Source organism: Pan troglodytes, chromosome 3 (genome assembly GCF_028858775.2).
Source record: "Pan troglodytes isolate AG18354 chromosome 3, NHGRI_mPanTro3-v2.0_pri, whole genome shotgun sequence".
NCBI classification, from domain to species: domain Eukaryota; kingdom Metazoa; phylum Chordata; class Mammalia; order Primates; family Hominidae; genus Pan; species Pan troglodytes.
This window is the reverse complement of record NC_072401.2, coordinates 72,021,033-72,029,159: the sequence shown is the minus strand read 5'-3', so window position 1 is coordinate 72,029,159 and position 8,127 is coordinate 72,021,033. Positions and strand designations below refer to the sequence as shown.

General features: G+C 32.9%; 1 long non-coding RNA gene across 1 annotated transcript; it reads right to left on the bottom strand.

The window, feature by feature from the left end:
• Positions 1–786: 786 nt before the first annotated feature.
• LOC107974090 (uncharacterized) lies at positions 787–7,580 on the bottom strand. Its single transcript, XR_001716637.2, has 3 exons — positions 7,419–7,580; positions 7,237–7,292; positions 787–1,012 (listed from the first exon to the last, which is right to left on the bottom strand). It is a non-coding gene; the product is annotated as an uncharacterized LOC107974090 (long non-coding RNA).
• Positions 7,581–8,127: the final 547 nt, after the last annotated feature.

Here is an 8,127-nt window from a genome sequence, read left to right as displayed (position 1 = left end):
AGCGTCTCAGAAAGCCTTGATTCAGTCTTTGAATTAAAGCAATGTATTAATATGAGAATCTTTTACTTGTTTGAGAGGCCGAAGCTGAGAATAATTTTTATTTTCCAAACTAGCAATTTTCAGAATACCTAAGCTCTCCACCTGCCTGCTAAATGCTTCTTGGAAACTGTGCAGTGCTTTATCCTGCATTTTTCTTTTAGAAAATTACCATGAACAGCCAAATGCAACCAAAAGATGTTTTCAATACTTTTCTTGAAGATCTCTTCAGTGAAGCCCCAAAGTTTATTAGGTATATTTTCCAATTTTTGCACTACTTGTGACAGTTTTAATAAATGTGACATAACTTCATAACACAAGTTATAAAACTTTAATTTTCCCGTAGCAGTCTTCTCCCAATTTTTCCAGCCTCCTCTGATGGTATTTTTACTGCCTGTCTCCTGGTCCCCAAATCAATGGACTATATTTTTGTTACAGCAGCACTCTATGTTCAGTACACATTTTTTCACTATCTGCCTCTAGCCTTAATAATGATGTGAAACAAGCAACAACAGAACTTTTGTCGCAAATAACTGTGAGAACTTATTGCTCATATGGTTGGAGTGGTCCTAGCAGCAACTCTGTTTATCATGCTTGGAGGTTACATGGTTATCAGGTGATCTAGTATGGCCCCACCTGGGAAAACTCAGAAACATCAGCTGTTCTCCATGTGTCTCTTATCCTGTGTCAGGCTATCTTTGAAATGCCTTTCATGATAGTAGTAAAGGGAAAATGTGAGAATGAGCCCAGTTGTATAAGTTAACTTCAATCTTTTATTTGCATTACATTTTTTAACATCTCATTGGCCAAATCAATACATGGCTGAATGCAGGGATAGAAATTGTGTCTGCCCCAACCCCATGGGAGGGGATTGCAAATTTATATGACAAAACATGTGGATACAAGAAAGGGCAAAGCATTGTGACGGTCTTTGCAAAGTGTCGATTCTAGATCTTCTGACTCCAAACTTCGAAGCCTTATGAACAAGACCAAATAAACATTGTCAGCTGGTTTAGTTTAGATTTTATTTGATATATCTAACTATTTCACTTTAAATTTTGCAGTGCTTCTAACTTATTTTGTATATTTAAAAATACTGATTAAAGGAAAAATTTCTTTGTGAGGACAACACTCTTTATATGTCTTAGTTAACGGATGAGGAAACCTCAGCAGAGGGTTTAAGACACTTGCTAAATTTCCTTCTCTTCAGAGATAGTTAATGGTGTTTAGATTGGTTCCATTTGTCAATGGAAACATTTGTTTCTGCAATTAAGCCTTATTAAATAGCAGAAAAGGTTACTTTATTGGGTGTAACTTTTTTTCTTCTGTGTTTTACAGCTATATTTTATTTCCTTATATATTAAATATTTGAATGAATTTTTCCTAATCATGACACAGCCAGACTATATTTTTTCAATACTATAAAAGGGTTAAATATATTTCCATATGTGCAATACATGATTGAATATACATTGATCAATCAGGATTTTCCTGAAGAGTAAATAAAATTGTCATGGATAACTGTTAGTAATTATGTAGATGTCCAGAATAATCACCAGTTGTTACCAAAGCTGTCATATAAGAAACCACACCTCTGACATAAAAGTACACCTTATTTCCTTTAAACACAGAGTAACTGAATTTTATGGGAACCTTTTACTCTTCTGTGGTCCTTTATTGCCCAAAGTGATCACTAAGAAAAATTAATTAATATTCAAGGACAGGAATATGATATTTTTGTGACTTTCAATCCCAAGAGCAAAACCCAATTGTAGCTATAGGTTTTTCTCTGCAGCAATGAACCAGTGTATAATCAATTTGTGTTAGTCTAACACTGTATATATCAAGATGGTAAGTCTTGCTGGGCCTGTGCATTTGTTTCCTGTCTGAGCTCATATCAGGTTGCATATCTTTTAAGTCTAAGAGATGAGGCACAAACTGGGGTCTCAATGGTTATAAAACACTTCTTTGTGTTTGACCTCAGTCATCTTTTAACAATCCCTCAGTGATAAACATTTATTTTAATCAATAGCTTCCATCTAGGTAAAACAACTTAATCATTAAAATTTCTGATACTTTAAATGAATTAATATTAATAATAGGAAATACATTTGCCCAGTGTTTTCAGTTCTCTCTTTTTCTTTCCTTCTCTTTCTTTCCTTCTTTCTTAATTGCTCATTATCTGTTGCTCTCTTTTATTTTTCTCTTTGTTGTATTGTCAAGAATAGATTTTCCTTGGATTATGGAGACTTTTGGGTATTGAAAAATGTTTCCTGTGATCTTAATCCAAAGAAATTAGGCTTTTAAAATATTTTTAAAAATTGAAAATACAATATACAAACTTGTAATTTCAAGCCTGAGTTTTGCACTATATGCACTGATTGAAATGTTTTTCTGATTTTTTCAAAATTTTTTTTATGTAGTTTTATTTTTATGATTACTAACCCACTTTTTGGGTAGTATGCAAGAAAAAAATATGGTATGTTGGAAAGTTTCCGCTAACTTGGAGCTAGAAATTCTGGCTCTGTAACATTGCAGGCATCATTTAAGTCTCAGGTTCTTCGTGTCTTAAATTTGAATAACAGTAATAATACCTCCTGTCTCTACTCCAACAATGGTTCATGAGGATAAAATAAATCACTAATGTGTGACTATCTTCTGTGTATTATAAATCTTTCCACAAATGCAGAGGCATGAGTTATAGAAAACAGATATATTTCTCTTATGATTTTTAAAGAAAATACTATAGTAAGATTTTAAAAATCACTCTCTATCACTCTGTTGAGATAGGGTGCACCTTACATACCCACTTTCCTTTCTGAGGCCATGGGTCATACTAAACTAGGATTTAAAAATAATATTTGTTTGGTCCTTGTAAAGTGGCAGAAATCCTTTTAACAATAGCATGTGCCAGGATTTTGTTAAAGAAGTAAGAAATATTATTAGAAAAAAGGGTTTGTCTGTCTTGTAAGTACTTTGAGTCAACTTCAGGCTAGACAGAGGTATTCTCTGTGTTATTTCAGTCTAAGAAGCCTCTGATTCTACCCAGCTCCCATCTTGTTTATCATCACGATGACAGAAGGAAAAACCCAACATACTGGAATAATTTGTATCTAGGTTTGAGGCCTAGAGAAGAAAAAAACAAAAACAAAAAAACAGGACTCCCTGAGGAGGTAGATGAATTAAAATGCTAAAATAATCAAGATGATCAGACAAAAAAGAGAGTTGGAGAGATTTTGTATGATTAACACAGATTGAGTCAGTATAAACTGATTTGGCACTGGAGGGTAAAAGTAAAAACTCTTTTGTTTTACACTCTAAACTCATGTGTTTAATAATACAATAATAACACTTTTCAGAAATGAATTATTCCTTGCTGCATATACAAAGGCATAGCCAGGAGGCCACAATGTTTACTCTGAAATCAGAAATATACAAGTCTCCAATCCTTTCCTCTTTTTACCAAGGGCCCAATGAAGCAATAATATGTATTCTAATCAACCAATTTACAAAGATATGATAAAGCAGCTCTATCCTTATGTTAATGAAGGTGTTGTTTACCATTTATTGAATGCCTGCCAGGTACCAGGCAATGAACTGAGGAAATAAATTACGGTTGACATTATACAGTGACTTTGATTAAAAAAAGGTGAAATACAATTTATAAACAGAAATTAGAAAAAAACAAATCATGGTATGCTATATTAAGGAACATTCTTACTCTTTTACCACAACCACTTGCCCCAAACACACAGACACACATTTTCACATTTTGAAATCTGAAATTTAAAATATTTTCTGTGTATTCTAATATATTCTTTTTGTTTAGAGAAAAATTAATAGATACTAAAATGCAGTATTTATATAGAAATAAAAAAGAACTAGTTAAAAATTTTGTCAAAGAGTAAAGTGCAATGAATCACTCTATCAAATTTTAAGATTTATTATATGACTACCATAATCAAGTCTGTGTGCTATTGATGAAGAAAGTATCTCATGAATTAATGGACAAAATAGAAAATCAACAAATACACCATCTAAGAGGAGACAATTGGTTTTTGACAAAGATGCAGAAGACATCCAACAGTGAAAAAATATTATTTTCAACAGATGGTGCTAGAAAATGAAATATTCATCAGGAAAAATCATTAGAACCTCAACCTAAATCTCTCATCTTGTATTAAAATTTATTGAAACTGAAACATGGACTTAGATGGAAAATGTAAAACTATAAAACTGTTAGAAGAAAACATAGTAAAATGTCTTCAGGACCTAAAATTTGATGACGAATTCTTAGACATAACACAAAAAGCACGATCCATGAAAGAAAACCAATTTGTATTCCAGAAAAACCAAACAATGCAATTAGAAAATGGCCAAATTCATTTCACCAAAGAGAATATACAGATGAAAAATACATGAAAAATTACTGAACATCATTAGATATTTGGGAAATGCAAATCAAAATCATAGTGACATATTTCTTTACAACAATTAGGATGGTTATTATAAAAAAACAGAAAATAACAAATGTTGGTGTGAATGTGGAGAAATCAGAACACTCAGTCATTGCTGATGGGATTGAAAAAGAGTGCAGCCACTTTGGAAGACAGTTTGGCAGTGTTTTATACAACTAAGCATACTCTTAACATATGATGCAGCAATCGCTCTTCTTGGTATTTACCCAATTGGGTTGAAAACTAATGTCCACACGTAAATCTTCATGCAAATGTTTATAGAAGTTTTGTTCATAATTGCCCAAACTTGGAAGCAACTAAGATGTCCTTCAGTGAGTGAATGGATAAACAGTAGCACAACATAGGATGAAATATCATTCAGTGTTAAAAAGAAATTATCTAATAAGCCATGGAAAGACATAGAAGAAACTTAAATGCACATTGCTAAGTCAAGGAAGCCAATCTGAAAAGGTTACATTTTGAGAATTCAACCATATGACATTCTTTATGGAAAAGGCAAAACTATGGAGAAGCAAAAGGATCAGTGGTGGTCAGGGATTAGGAGGGAGGGAGGAATGAATAGGCAGAGCACAGAGGATTTTTAGGGCAATGAAACTATTTCATATGATACTGTAAAGGTGGATACATGCCATTTTATGTTTATCAACCCCCAAAGAATGTACAAATTATAGAGTGAACTCTAATATATACAACCGACTTTAATTATAATATGTCAATACTGATTCATAAATTATAACAAATGTATCCCACTGATGCAAGATATTAATAATAAGAGAAACAGTGTATGGGGCAGGGAGAGGAGGGATTATATGGGAACTCTATACTTCTTGTTATAGAAAAAGGGCCTATTAATTTTTAAAAAGTAAATATTAATAACAAAAAAGGAAAACAAAATCATATGCATTCACAATAAAATACCACTTCACAAGCACTAGGATGGCTATACTCAAAAAGATAGATTACAAGTGTTTGTGAGGATTTAGAAAAATTGGAAGCAATGCCAGTTGTCTTAGCTGGAGCTGCTAAAATAAAATGCCTTTAACTGAATAATTTAAACAACAAACACATATTTCTCAAAGTTTTGGAGGTATAGAAGTCTGAGATCAGGATGCTAGCCGGGTTGGGTGTTCAGTGAAAGCCCTCTTCTCGGTTTACGGACAGCAGTCTTCTTTCTGTGACACACATCTTGGAAAGAGTGCTAGCTAACTCTCTGGACTCTTCTTACTGAGATACTAAACATCATTCATGAGTACTCCAAACTCAGGACTTAACTAATCCCCAAAGGCCCCAAATATTATCACAGGGTTTCAACATATGAATTTTTGGAGAACACAGTGAGACCTACCACTACTCTGGTGGAAAAGGAAAATGCTGCAACCACTTTTGAAAACAGTTTTGCAGATCATCAAAAGGCTAAACATAGAGTTACCATATGACCCATAAATCCCACTACTTTACTTATTTAAGAGAAATAAAAATATACATTTACACAGAAGCTTGTACACAAATGTTCAGACCAGCATTATTCATAATAGCCTCAAAGTGAAAATAGCCCAACTGTTTATCAACTAATGGATAAATGAAACATTGTATATCCATACAATTGAATGCTATTTATCAATAAAAAGAAATAAATTACTGATACACGCTGCAATATGAAATCAACCTTGAACATATTTTGCAAAGTGAAAGAATCTAGTCACAAAAGACCACATATTGTCAGATTTCATTTATATTAAATGTCCATAATAGCCAGATCAATAGAGACAGAACAGAGATGAGCAGTTTTCTAAGTCAGAGATCTGGGGAAGAGTGTGAATAGGAAATGAATGATAATGTGTATGGAGTTTCTTATTGGGTTAATGGAATATTTCTACAATTAGATTTCAGTGATGATTTTATAACTGTGAATATACTAAAAGTCATCAATTGTGTTAAATTGGTGAATTTTATGGTTTGTGAGTTGTATTTCAATCAAGGTGTTTAAAAAGGAGTCAAAATACCCACCAGAGCCAATAAAATATTGAAGGAGAAAAACAGAGTCAAAGCACTGATACCACTTGATTTTAAAACTTACATGAGATTTTTTAAGCATTATTTTCATTTTCTTGTCCATTTTTGTTAATAAAAATGGCATATTGTACCAGTGGCTCCAAGAGAAAAACAAAAATGTCTTATTCATAGTATATTTCTGTACTGGATTCTTCCTATTTCAAATTATCAACAATTCTGATATTTTCAGCAATATGACATTTATATATTAGATACTTGACAATTGTTATGACAGCCATACATGGCCCACTTTCTTAAACTCAGAGCAGTAAGAGGAAAAAAAGACAAAAAAGAAATTCTCTTTTCATGAGAATTCGTCTTTTCATGAAAGGTTTTGTTCCCATAAAATTTTTGGCCATTAATTTTTTTCTTTCCTTTAAATCTTCCGAGTGTGTGATTTTGGAGCATTCTTATATATTATTATGTAGCTTCAGCTAAGTTTCTCCTGCTGATGTACCTCTTCAATGGATTTTTAAAACTGGAAGTGTCCATACACATGCACACACGCACACACACACACACACACGTATTTATAAATCATATAAAATACCTTTGAGTATTTCTTAAGTAGAAAAAAAGAGAAAGGAGGAAAGAAAGTACTAATTATCTACCTTTTCTAGTCTCCATCCCACTTTCTGATAATAGATACAATATAAAAACAAAAGCTTACTCTGGCAATAGCATGGGGAGCTGTGACATCACTTTTTTTATTAATCTTGTGTGAACCTTGGAAAATGATAAATACATCTTTGGTTAGTACCATGAAAACCATCAGACCTTTAAAAACAGGTATTATTCATGTAATTACTTGTTCAAGACTTGCTAATGTCCATAGGAAAATGTAGACCTTACCTTTCTTTGGCCTTTTGTGCTAAAAACCTTGTTTCTTTTATATATTTGCTGAATAGTTTATGTATTTTCAGAATGCAGGTGCTTTAAAATGATTGCAGGTTAAACAATGAAATTAGGGGATCGTCACTTTTAATTTTGCTGGGATATGAGATCTTCACTGAATGCTTGGCTTGCTCGAAGATTCCATTTACATTATTGTTAGGAAGAACTTTGTATTATTAATGATTCTCCAGAGAAGTGGAAACAACAGAATGTGTATGTGTGTGTGTCTGTGTGTGTGTGTATTTACTATAAGGAATTGGTTCACAAGTTCAGACCTAGGAGAGCCACTGGTATAGTTCCAGCCTATGTCTGAATCCAAAGGCAGAAGACAGATGTCTCAACTCAGTGAAAATCAATCAGTCAGAAAGAATTCTTTCTCACTTAGCCATTTATTCTATTCAGGACTTCGAGAGATTGGATGAGGCCCACACACATTGGGGGAGGGCAATTTGCTGCACTCAGTCTACTGATAGAAATATTAATCTCATCCAGAAATGCTTTCACAGACACACCCATAAATAATGTTTCACCAAATATCTGGGTATTGTAGAGCCAATTAAGTTGACACAAAGTTAACCATCACAGACTTATTTACTCTGCAATAGTCACTGGGCTTGCTTGCTTTTTTTTTTTTCTTCTGCAAACAGAATAATAGAAAATCAAAACA